The sequence below is a fragment of the Triticum urartu genome, chromosome 7 (genome assembly GCF_003073215.2).
Source record: "Triticum urartu cultivar G1812 chromosome 7, Tu2.1, whole genome shotgun sequence".
Classification (NCBI taxonomy): domain Eukaryota; kingdom Viridiplantae; phylum Streptophyta; class Magnoliopsida; order Poales; family Poaceae; genus Triticum; species Triticum urartu.
The window spans coordinates 263,846,355-263,857,132 of NC_053028.1; the positions used below are offsets into that span (position 1 = coordinate 263,846,355).

The 10,778-nt window shown below is 45.9% G+C and overlaps 1 pseudogene; it reads right to left on the reverse strand.

Moving 5' to 3' along the window:
* Window positions 1-1,479: 1,479 nt before the first annotated feature.
* LOC125518746 lies at window positions 1,480-8,354 on the reverse strand (annotated as a pseudogene).
* Window positions 8,355-10,778: the final 2,424 nt, after the last annotated feature.

Genomic DNA, 10,778 nt, shown 5'->3' on the forward strand with positions numbered 1-10,778 from the left:
AGCATACATAATTGACATGGATCCTATTTCATGGTTAACTGGACACCGAAGCCAACAAATGAGCCAAAACCCCATCATTATGCATTGGTACTCACGATTGACCACTTCAAAGAACATGCAAGTATGTATGTCATTAACAATTGCAAACATAAGTTTCTTTGTATCTATTATCACACAGTTCCTCATTCTACCTGTTCTCACTCCAATAATAAGAAAAATGAAAAGGAAAAATAGAGATAATCTGCCGCAATTGCACTTCGGTGTCATGGATTCCGTCTGCCGCTTCAACATCTCATTATCCTGCAGCAATGGAAATTTTCCCAAAATTACCTTTTGCAACAACATAAAATTGCATTGAGATTTCAGAATTAAACATAGGCATATCTCATAGTTTAAAACAAAGGCACTCAACGGAAAAGTGCATAAATTGAGAGAAAACCTTTGGCTAGAATAGCAACACAGCACATGAGCTATGTTCGGTGGCGGAGCTCACTAATCGGTGGAGAAGGTCGAACTACCAAGTACGTAGCAGCACGACACAGGAGCACCTATGCTAATGCTGCCCACACAGTTGATTTAACTCTTACTAGTTCTTACTTGTTCTTACTAAATTTACCAAGTAATAACTATAATAATAAACGTGCCCAGACCTCTTTTTTGGACTTAGGACTCCACATACTGCAGCCTATATGCTGTAAGCAGTTTGCGTCACTACTAAAACAGAACTGGGGTAGAGAGTTTGGTGATGATCATATTAAGTTTAACCAACATTTCACAATTCACATTAGCAAAGATTAAACAAAATCATATGACAGCCCTATCAATTCCTGCTTAACACTTGGAACAAAAAGCATCAAGATAGAACTCAGGAATCAGTAAGTCAGTAAGTTTACCATCGATCATATTCGAAACATATCACACGCATCTTACATATTACAATGAGAGTCTGCATTATGCAGATCAACGGCCTAGGTGGATAACGATCTAGGACAGAATATGATTGAGCACTAGGAGCAAACACGCTGTAATTTTGAAGAACAGAGCAGTGTTCAAGTCCCCAACAGACCACAATCCCAGACAGGAATAGCATTGTTCTTTCTTCAAATTACCATACACGGGGAAACAATGACAAGACTGGTTTGTTTTAAAAAAAGGAAGAGGATGATTAAGTAGTTTTACTTCAGATCAACAACATGTCAAACAAATCACTCTACCAAGGGTACAACTATGAGGTAGGTTGCACCAAACTCTCATCGGAGAGAGGAATAAAAAACGAGAGAGAGAGAGAGGGAGGGAGAGAGAGGACCTTCTATCGTGTGGGCAGTAGCAGGGTCGGAGCAGCCACTCGCCTCGTCGTCCTCCTATCACAGCAGCAGATTTCTGCTTGACAAGCAGATAGGAGCACAAAACGCACGCATCAGGTGGCGTCGAGCACATGGCTGCATGTATAACAAAAGGAAAGGCAACTCTCTTCATTTTTCAGTTTCTAAACTAAATACAAAATGATTGTGAAATCTTAGGCATAACCAAAGGAAAGCAGATTCGCAAAATCACTTGAACTTGCTTATACTACACATACAAAGTCCATTTTTTACTGTTAATATTGATGTTATAACATGTTCAGTTACAAAGATGCAAACTGCACTAGAGTGATTTCAAATCTTGCCACCAGCATGAGTCGAGTTGAGTTGCTAACTAACGAAAGACAAGCACAATGCATATACAAGGTAAATTTTGTAAATACAGGTGTCCAACGTAATTTATTCAGTTTGAAACTTGAGGTGTTGCAAAGTATTGTGCTTCATTTGTTCAAGAATACAGGTAAGTTGGATTGCAAGACCTCTCCTCTTCTCCTCTCTGAAAAATAATTACTTGCTGTGGTGCAGCAAGCAATCGGAGGAAGGAGACGGACAGAGGGTAAGGGGGAGAAGAGAAATGCTTACCTTTCCCCACTTTGGAGAAGAACCATTGAATATGTATGAGCATTTAGGGGCCGACCAGTTTGGTGAACGCAGCCCCTATCACCACACCAGCTCCAAGTGCAACTGATGCCCAGCGGGTTGTTGGGCTACCTGTATAAAATAACACAAGTCACAAACATGCATTAGACCATAGATTTAGTGACAGTTACTTCACGAAGTGTAAATTTGAGTTCTTCTCAAAGTGTTTCTTTCGGCATATGCCAACTCTGAATAATTAACAAGTAAATAAGATTATAAAATTTGAGAACATTCAAGAAAAATGCATGAATAATTGCTAGGCAAACTAATAATTATGGATTATCGGGTGGAAAACAGACAATTCACATAGCCAAATAACTTTTTTAATAGTTCCCTTACCAACATCAGATACACAGTAACAAGTTGCATTGCTTACTTTATAGAACTTGTGAAATCAAACTCATTCTGGATACAAATAAAAGGACTCCAAGTTATTCAACAGAATAGGATACAGGGAAACAGTTTGAGATTAGCTGATAACAAGCATCACATAGACATCAATGGACAAGCCCCTAAAGTTCGAGAATGAAACTGACTTAGGACTCCACATACTGCAGCCTATATGGTGTAAGCAGTTTGCCTAGCAATTATTCATGCATTTTTCTTGAATACCACAATCCCAATCAGACAAAGCGTTGTTCTTTCTCTAAAAAAATACCAGACACGAGGAAATGATGGTAAGACTGAATTATTTTCAGAACCATGATTCACCATAACCATTCCGAGAGCATGACTAACACCAGGAAAGCATTGTTCACACCAATAAAATCACAAACAAAAGTTTCCCTGGCTAACAGTCAAAGCCATCACATAGCCTAGCCCAATTCAAGCACGTCCTGCTATTCATACACTGGCTGACGAATCAATTGAAATGAGACTCTGGCCTCTGCAGAATACAAACATACAGGAAATAAAACGTAAGCGATTTTTTGCTTACAATCATCGGAATCTCAGAGCACTCGACGCAAATTTGGGGCTCCAATTGCGCAGGAAACAATCGATCTACAACACCCTAAAGCAGGGCATGCGCATTAGTAACGTTCCCAAATGTTTTTGCCTGGAGGAGCGCGCCCTACCTATGCAGATAGGGAGTCCCTCATCAGATTAGGCCAATCGAGATGGAACGCGAGCATTATTTTCGTGCAACCCTAGATCATGAGATACCCACGGAGGCGCGGCGAACAGATCTCGTGATGTAGCGAGGGGAATGGAGAGGTGAGGCGGAGGGGGTTGGGGGCTTACGGAAGAGGATGAGGCCTCCGAAGGCGCCGGCGAGGGAGGAGTAGGTGACGCGGCGGATGGAGAGGTCGAGGCAGGCGTCCTACTTGGCATCGAGGTCGTACCGCGGCGGGATCCCGGACCTGGTGGGCGGGGACGGCTTCGTTGCCGGCACCGGGGCCGGGGCGGGGGCGGGCAGCGGCGCGAGACGAGGAGCGGCGGGCGCGCGACCGCCGGCGTGGCGCACGCGGCGGGGGGCATGGGGGCGGACAGACGGAGGAGAGGAGGTGGAAGGAAGGCCGGCGGCTAGTGGGTTGGGACAGGAGAGGAGGTTGGGGATCTGGATCGGGCTGCGTTTTTTTTGAGACAGACGGGGGGTGGGTGGTGTGGGACGGTTGGTGGGGTGGGAGGTGGTGGTGGGGTGGGAGTGTGGATCGGACCGGGGTGGACACGCTTAGTAGTAGCGTGGGGGTCTTACCTACGCTATTACTACTTACTTAGTAGTAGCGCCCATTTTATACCCCTCGCTACTACTATGGCCTATCCCGGGGGCATTGTTGGAGACCATTCAGTAGCAGCGCGGGTTTATACCCCTCGCTACTACTATCAACTTAGTAGTAGCGCGGTTTTTATACCCCTTGCTACTACTAATTAGCAGTAGCGCCCATTTTTAAACCGCGCTACTGATAAACTTCTGTGTATAAGGTTTTTCCTAGTAGTGTAGGATTCGCCCCCCCTCCTTCGAACGGAGAGCGGGAAAGGGGAAAGAGGGGAGAGGGAGAAGGAAAGGGGGGTCGCGCCCCCACCCCTTGTCCAATTCAGATTGGGCAGGGGGGAGGCACGCGCCACCTCTTGTGGCCTGCCTCCCTCTCTCCACTATGGTCCATGAGGCCCATTAACTTTCCCCGGGGGTTTCGGTAACTTCCCGGTACTTCGAAAAATCCCCGAACCTCTTCGGAACCATTCCGGTGTCCGTATATAACCTTCCAATATATCAATCTTTACCTCTCAATCATTTTGAGACTCCTCGTCATGTCCGTGATCTCATCCGAGACTCCGAACAAACTTCGGTCACCAAAACACACAACTCATAATACAAATCGTCATCGAACTTTAAGCGTGCAGACCCTACAGGTTCGAGAACTATGTAGACATGACCAAGACACATCTCCGGTCAATAACCAATAGTGGAACCTGGATGCTCATATTGATTCCTACATATTCTACGAAGATCTTTATCGGTCAAACCGCATAACAACATACGCCATTCTCTTTGTCATTTGTATGTTGCTTGCCCGAGATTCGATCGTCGGTATCATCATACCTAGTTCAATATCGTTGCCGGCAAGTCTCTTTACTCGTTCCGTAATGTATTATCCCGCAACTAACTCATTAGTCACATTGCTTGCAAGGCTTATAGTGATGTGCACTAACGAGAGGGCTCAGAGATACCTCTCCGATACACGGAGTGAAAAATCCTAATCTTGATCTATGCCAACCCAACAAACACCTTCAGAGACACCTGTAGAGCATCTTTATAATCACCCAGTTACGTTGTGACGTTTGATAGCACACAAGGTGTTCCTCCGGTATTCGGGAGTTGCATAATCTCATAGTCAGAGGAATATGTATAAGTCATGAAGAAAGCAATAGCAATAAAACTTAACGATCATTATGCTAAGCTAACGGATGAGTCTTGTCCATCACATCATTCTCTAATGATGTGACCCCGTTCATCAAATGACAAGCATGTCTATGGTCAGGAAACTTAACCATCTTTGATTAACGAGCTAGTCAAGTAGAGACATACTAGGGACACTCTATTTGTCTATGTATTCACACCTGTACAAAGTTTTCGGTTAATACAATTCTAGCATGAATAATAAATATTTATCATGATACAAGGAAATATAAATAACAACTTTATTATTGCCTCTACAGCATATTTCCTTCAGGGGAATGGAGTTTTTAGAGGTAGTTGGGCGTTCGTGCGGTGCGACTGTGTTTTACTAGGGCGTGACCAAGTGATGTATATTTGCATCACTTGATGATGTAACAGGTGGAGCAAAATTTTAGATTTTTTTGCATACATCATTTATTGTGGGAACGTTTTGAGCCTTCCTGATGTATATTTCGGTTATTTTGACATCTACATCATCTATTGAACATACTTTTACTCGTTAGAAGCTGTGGAGGGAAACTTCCTGGTCTGACATCCAGCTTCGCTCATCACTTAATCCTTAATTTTATTTATATAAGAAAACTATCAAATCATTTTTGATTGACAAGGGTATTACAAGAACATCCCAAAGGAGGAAAGCATAGCAAAAAGGCTAGTGTAAAACCAAAGAAAAATGTTTGTTTAGTGAAGGAAAACTAGGTGAAAACCTGAACAACAGCAAGGCATACATAGCCGGATTAGATCTAAAGGACAGATGACACAGATGCCAATAAAATCAACAACAGACAACACACATGGTCGGGCAATACCAACACCATCGCCAACAACAACAAACAAAGTCTTTTAGTTTCGAACTAGTTGGGATAGGCTGAAATTAAAATCCATAAGATCTAGAAACCCAGTCGATAGCTACCTGCCAAGGCTCCCCGGCCATGGAAAGTAAGTGGATGAATCCAATACGGAAAACTAATTTCTAAATGATAAAAAATTCTGCAAAAAAAATTCACACATACATGTAGAAATGTGTGCAGAAAGTTTAGCCTTGTGAAATTTTTTAAAACTTTCTGGAGAAATGGATAAATATTCTTAAAAGTTGAAAGATGCACTTAGAAAGTTTCGCTAAAAAACAACTTTTTCCTTGGCTTGTGCTATATAGACAAAAAAAAGTGTCATGGAACATATTTAGAAGACAAAAAAACTTTCTGGAAAAACTTCAAAACTTTTTGCGCGGATCTAAAAGTGGCGCATATGTGAATATGTATGCGTGAAATTTTGTTTCAAATTTTTTAACACTTTGAAAGAAAAAATTAAATAAAACCGGGTTCATATGCCCATGGGGTATCTCCTTATCGTTGTGAGTTCATCCATCACCAAAGCAAAAAAAAAAGGATCAAAGCTTGTTGGATGAACTTAGGTATCACATTGAAGAAACCCAACAACCTATGAGCTTTTGAAGAAACCGAATTGAAGAAGACAAGTTCCACACCTATTTGAAGGAGAAACAGTTCCATAGAAGTACATCTAGGGTGGAGATTTTTTGTGTCTTACTATCCCTAGGTCCCGCATTAAAGGGGAGACAAGACCTAGGGTTACATGGCTTGCTAACTAACGCAGAACCCTATTCGAATGGGGTGTCCTTGACTTGTACATCAAGGTGATGATCTTCTAGAAGACGGGGTTCATGCAGGATGAGGGGCTAGGCTACACCTTAGCTTGTCGGCCCTGAGACTGGCCTGACGACCAGCTTCCGGTACTATGCACCATCAGGGAGCTTGCCAGAGACTGGGACAAAGTTGATAGGAGTTTAGAGCAACTTCAACGCATCGATCCAAATTGTTCATGCTATTCATTTAGGTCAAAACGGATACAAAAGTCAGCCCAATGTGGCGGTGACCCAAACGGACGCGCGTCCATTTTTTGTTCGCGCGACCCATTCGGCCTAAATTTGGGCGTGTTTGCATGGGCGCGGACAGGAAACGGACACATGCGACACCCGCCCTTGTCCTCTCTGGCCCGTCAGTCGGTGGCACATTGGCCATTTCATCTTCCTCCCATCGATAGCCAGCACACCCGGTCACCCCACCCGTCGCCGCCGCCACCCAGTTCCGGTTCCCAGTCCAGCCGTCTGCACCCACGTACCTCCCCCCGCAACACGCCACCTTCCAACGTCGCCGCCACCACCCTCGCAGCTCCCTGATGTCGCCGCTACCACCCCCTGCCTGCAGCACCCAAGCGCGAGGATGAAAATGTACTCGAGATTCAAATAAAAAAAATGGACGCAGGCTGGCCGTGGGGACAAAAATGCGTCCGCGCATTGGGTGCACGGCTGATCCAAACGCAAAAGGAGGCGGATGAGCCGACCCAAACGGACAAAAAAGACAAAACTCGCGTCTCTTCAGGTCGGCAAGTTGGAGTTACTCTTAACAAGCTGCTTTTAGGCTGCACCATAGGAAAATAAAGGCTCAATGCCATTTATAGTGTGTGCTAGAGTGGGTTGTTGCGATTTCTTCTTATTTCATAGAACGTCTAGGAACAAGAATGTGAAATCATAAATAACAAAAAATTCCTTTTAGCACTTGGGCCTTTTAATGATATATTTTAAAAAGATTTATGTTTTATGGTGCTTGTTAAAGTTGCTCTGATTTTTTTTACAATGAAGGCTCATGACGTCCGCAACAAAGCCAGCAACCGGATAGGAATTACAGTGAGCAACAAAGGAGGAACGATGACGACAGCGCGCTTTCGGCTTGCTTCGGTGTTAGCAGTTGTCGTTACATAGTCTATGAATTTGGATGTAGTTATTATTATTTTTTATGTTCATTAACTGTTATGATAAAAGATGAATAGATAGAAAATTTTCTCGTGAAAAAAACTTACACGAGAAAGAAAACGACATATACAAAGTGTTTAGAGTATCTACAACCGGATTTTGCAAATCCGGCCCTTCAAACGCCTGCGAACATGTCCGGACACGTCCACGGACACTGACCGGTCATGTCTCAAATAATGCAATTCACATCCGATCACCTTAATTATCATATCTCAAATCCATACAAATTCATGCAATTACGTCGATGCACACATCGCCCGGCTACTCCATCACACTATACTAAACATGCCATTGGACTATCAAAATTTGGCATGTTTGGCTATGGTGGAGATCATCCACGGCTGCCCTTGCCCTTTCCGGCGCCCTTGTCGTCCTTCTCGCGGAAGTATCATTCGAAGATGCAGTAGGAATCGAGCCGGATCCGCTCGTCGCCGGAGCTGTCCTCGTGGTCGTTGTCCTTCTCCTCCTATGGTGGCAGTCCGGCCATGGCACGGACCGCCCAATTTCGCTCTCGGGCGAGGGCGCGCGTGTTACTCCACCGTCGTTTCTTTATAATGCGGGCGCGGATGGCTTCCTCCTCTGCGGCCGCCCGTTCCGCCGCATCAGCTGCCTCCACCGCCGCCATTTTCGCCGTGATACGGGCCTCGGCGGCCCTTATCCTCTCCTTCCAAGGGCTGCCCGTTCTCATTGGGACTCATAGTCTGCCCGACCGGTGATGGGGAAGGAGCAATTTTCCTACTGCCGAGACTGCGATGATCCAACCCCAGAGGACTTGAGGGCCCGTTGAGCCGACGCAATGGAGTCGCGCCGGACAGATCCATCCGTCGGCCGGGCGTTGTCCTCCCGGGAGCGGCGGAGTCCAATGCGAACCGCCATTGCCTCCTCCAACCCGCATGAGATGACACCCCAGTCGACGAATTCGGACTGGTCGGAGTCAGATCCGCTGCGCGCCATGCCAGAGACGGCCGAAAATCACCGGAGGTGAGCTCAGATGACGGAGGGAGTGGAGGGAAAAGGAGTGTGAAGTGACTAGGGTTTGGTCCGACGAGCGGATGGAGACGAATATATATGGGATCGGGTGGGCCAGTGTGGGCCGGATCCGACGTGGCTGACGTGTCCGGGCGTCCCATATCCTCTCCATATTAGGGCTGGATATGAGGGGTGTCGGTCAGCGTTGTTAGAATAAAACGCTAATGCAAGATCATAGACGACACACCGAGGCACGATATTTGTTAACGAGGTTCATCGATATGGCTACATTCCCGGAGCATGACTACGGGCGCTCCTCCTCAAGATACCGCAACACCGGCCGCCCAGTCGCCGACACAAGCCGTCGGCTCCCCCGCGTACCTGTTGCTATCAAGTCGTCATGGGTTACAACGTGTGGTGCCCCTTCGTATATAAGAGGCGTAGGATACAAGTGTCCGACTCCTACACAACTCGTACCTAACCACACCAATTACAACTCCAAGTCCACGTAACCCCTTGCGTACATAATATTCAACACAAATATAACAAACTCCACCTTGACGAATATTCTCCACCACTTAGAAGTTGTCCATGCTCGAACCTCCATGTACTCCGGACTTTGGTTGTCTCCTTTGTAGTTTACTGAGAGCTACCCAACGGGTCAGACCCGCCGCCACCGTGAGACTCCACTGCTACTCTTGCAGCTCCACTCCCCATGGCTCCACCTGCAACAGTGCTTCCTTGTAACTTGTAAAGATGCGAAGCCGTCCTCTCTCCTATCATCACAGTCACCCCATCTTCCATGATTTCCATGGTCTTCATATCCCGATCACAAAGGAATTCCATACCACCATCATGAAGAACACCAAGCGAAATTAGATTCCTCCTTAGCCCTGGCACATGCCTGACTCCCCGAAGCATCCGCTCAACTCCGTCAAAAAACTGAATTTTGATGTCACCTACTCCAACAACACGATAACCTGTGTCATCGCCCACATAGGCTAAACTAAACTCACCAGACTTGTACGAAGAGAACCACTCCATGTTGGGCGTCGCATGAAAAGAGCAAGCTGAATCCAACATCCACGCTTCAGCTTTTGTTGACCGCCTGTTTGATACTACGAGAACATCACTACTGCTGTTTGAGTCATCATCACGAGTAGCCGCATTAGCACTTGCCGCACCCTTCAGTTTTGGGCATTCCCTCTTTATATGTCCCCAATCCTTGCACCTGTAGCACTGCACCTTTTTCTTCTTTTTCTTCTCCGCCTCTTGTCCCTTCCTGATAACCTTTAACTGCCAACCCCAAACCTTGAGTACTCTCCTCTATAGTATTCTTTTGCTTCCTCAACTCATGCCCAAGCAACGCTGCAGTGACTTCCTCATTATTGACGGTTGTCTTTTCATGTGTCAATGTAATGACCAGATGCTCATAGGACGGTGGCAACAAAACAAGAAGAAGTAGCGCCTTATCCTCGTCCTCAATCTTCACATCCAGACGCGCTAGATCTGTGACCAACTGATTAAAGGCATTCACATGCTCCACAAGATCCGACCCCTCCTGCATCTTTAGCCCATAGAACTTTTGCTTCAAATACAGCTTATTGGTCGCTGGCTTGGACATATAATGATTTGCCAACTTGTCCCAAATTCCCTTAGGAGAATCTTCGTCCATGACATGATACATGACCTGATCCGCAAGATAAAGCCGTATGGTAGCGGCCGCCTGCACTTGCATATCCTCCCACGCATCATTGTCAACCTTGGCCGGCTTCGTCTCCTGCAAACCCTTCAAGATTCCCTGCTGCGCCAGAATATCCTTGACTCTTGTCTGCCATAGACCGAAGTTACCCGTGCCATCGAATTTCTCCAAATCAAACCTGGTGAATCCCGGCGCCATGCCGAGCCGCGATCTAACCGATGTTGCCGCCGGTCTTACCGCTCTTTTCCTCTGCGACTTCCTCACGAAAAAGATCACTAATCCCGTATTCCTCATCTGAAGCCACGCCGTAGTCCGCGATCTACCAAGAAATACAACCAGCACACAACCAGCACAACGTCCATGTCCGCCCTTCAGAAA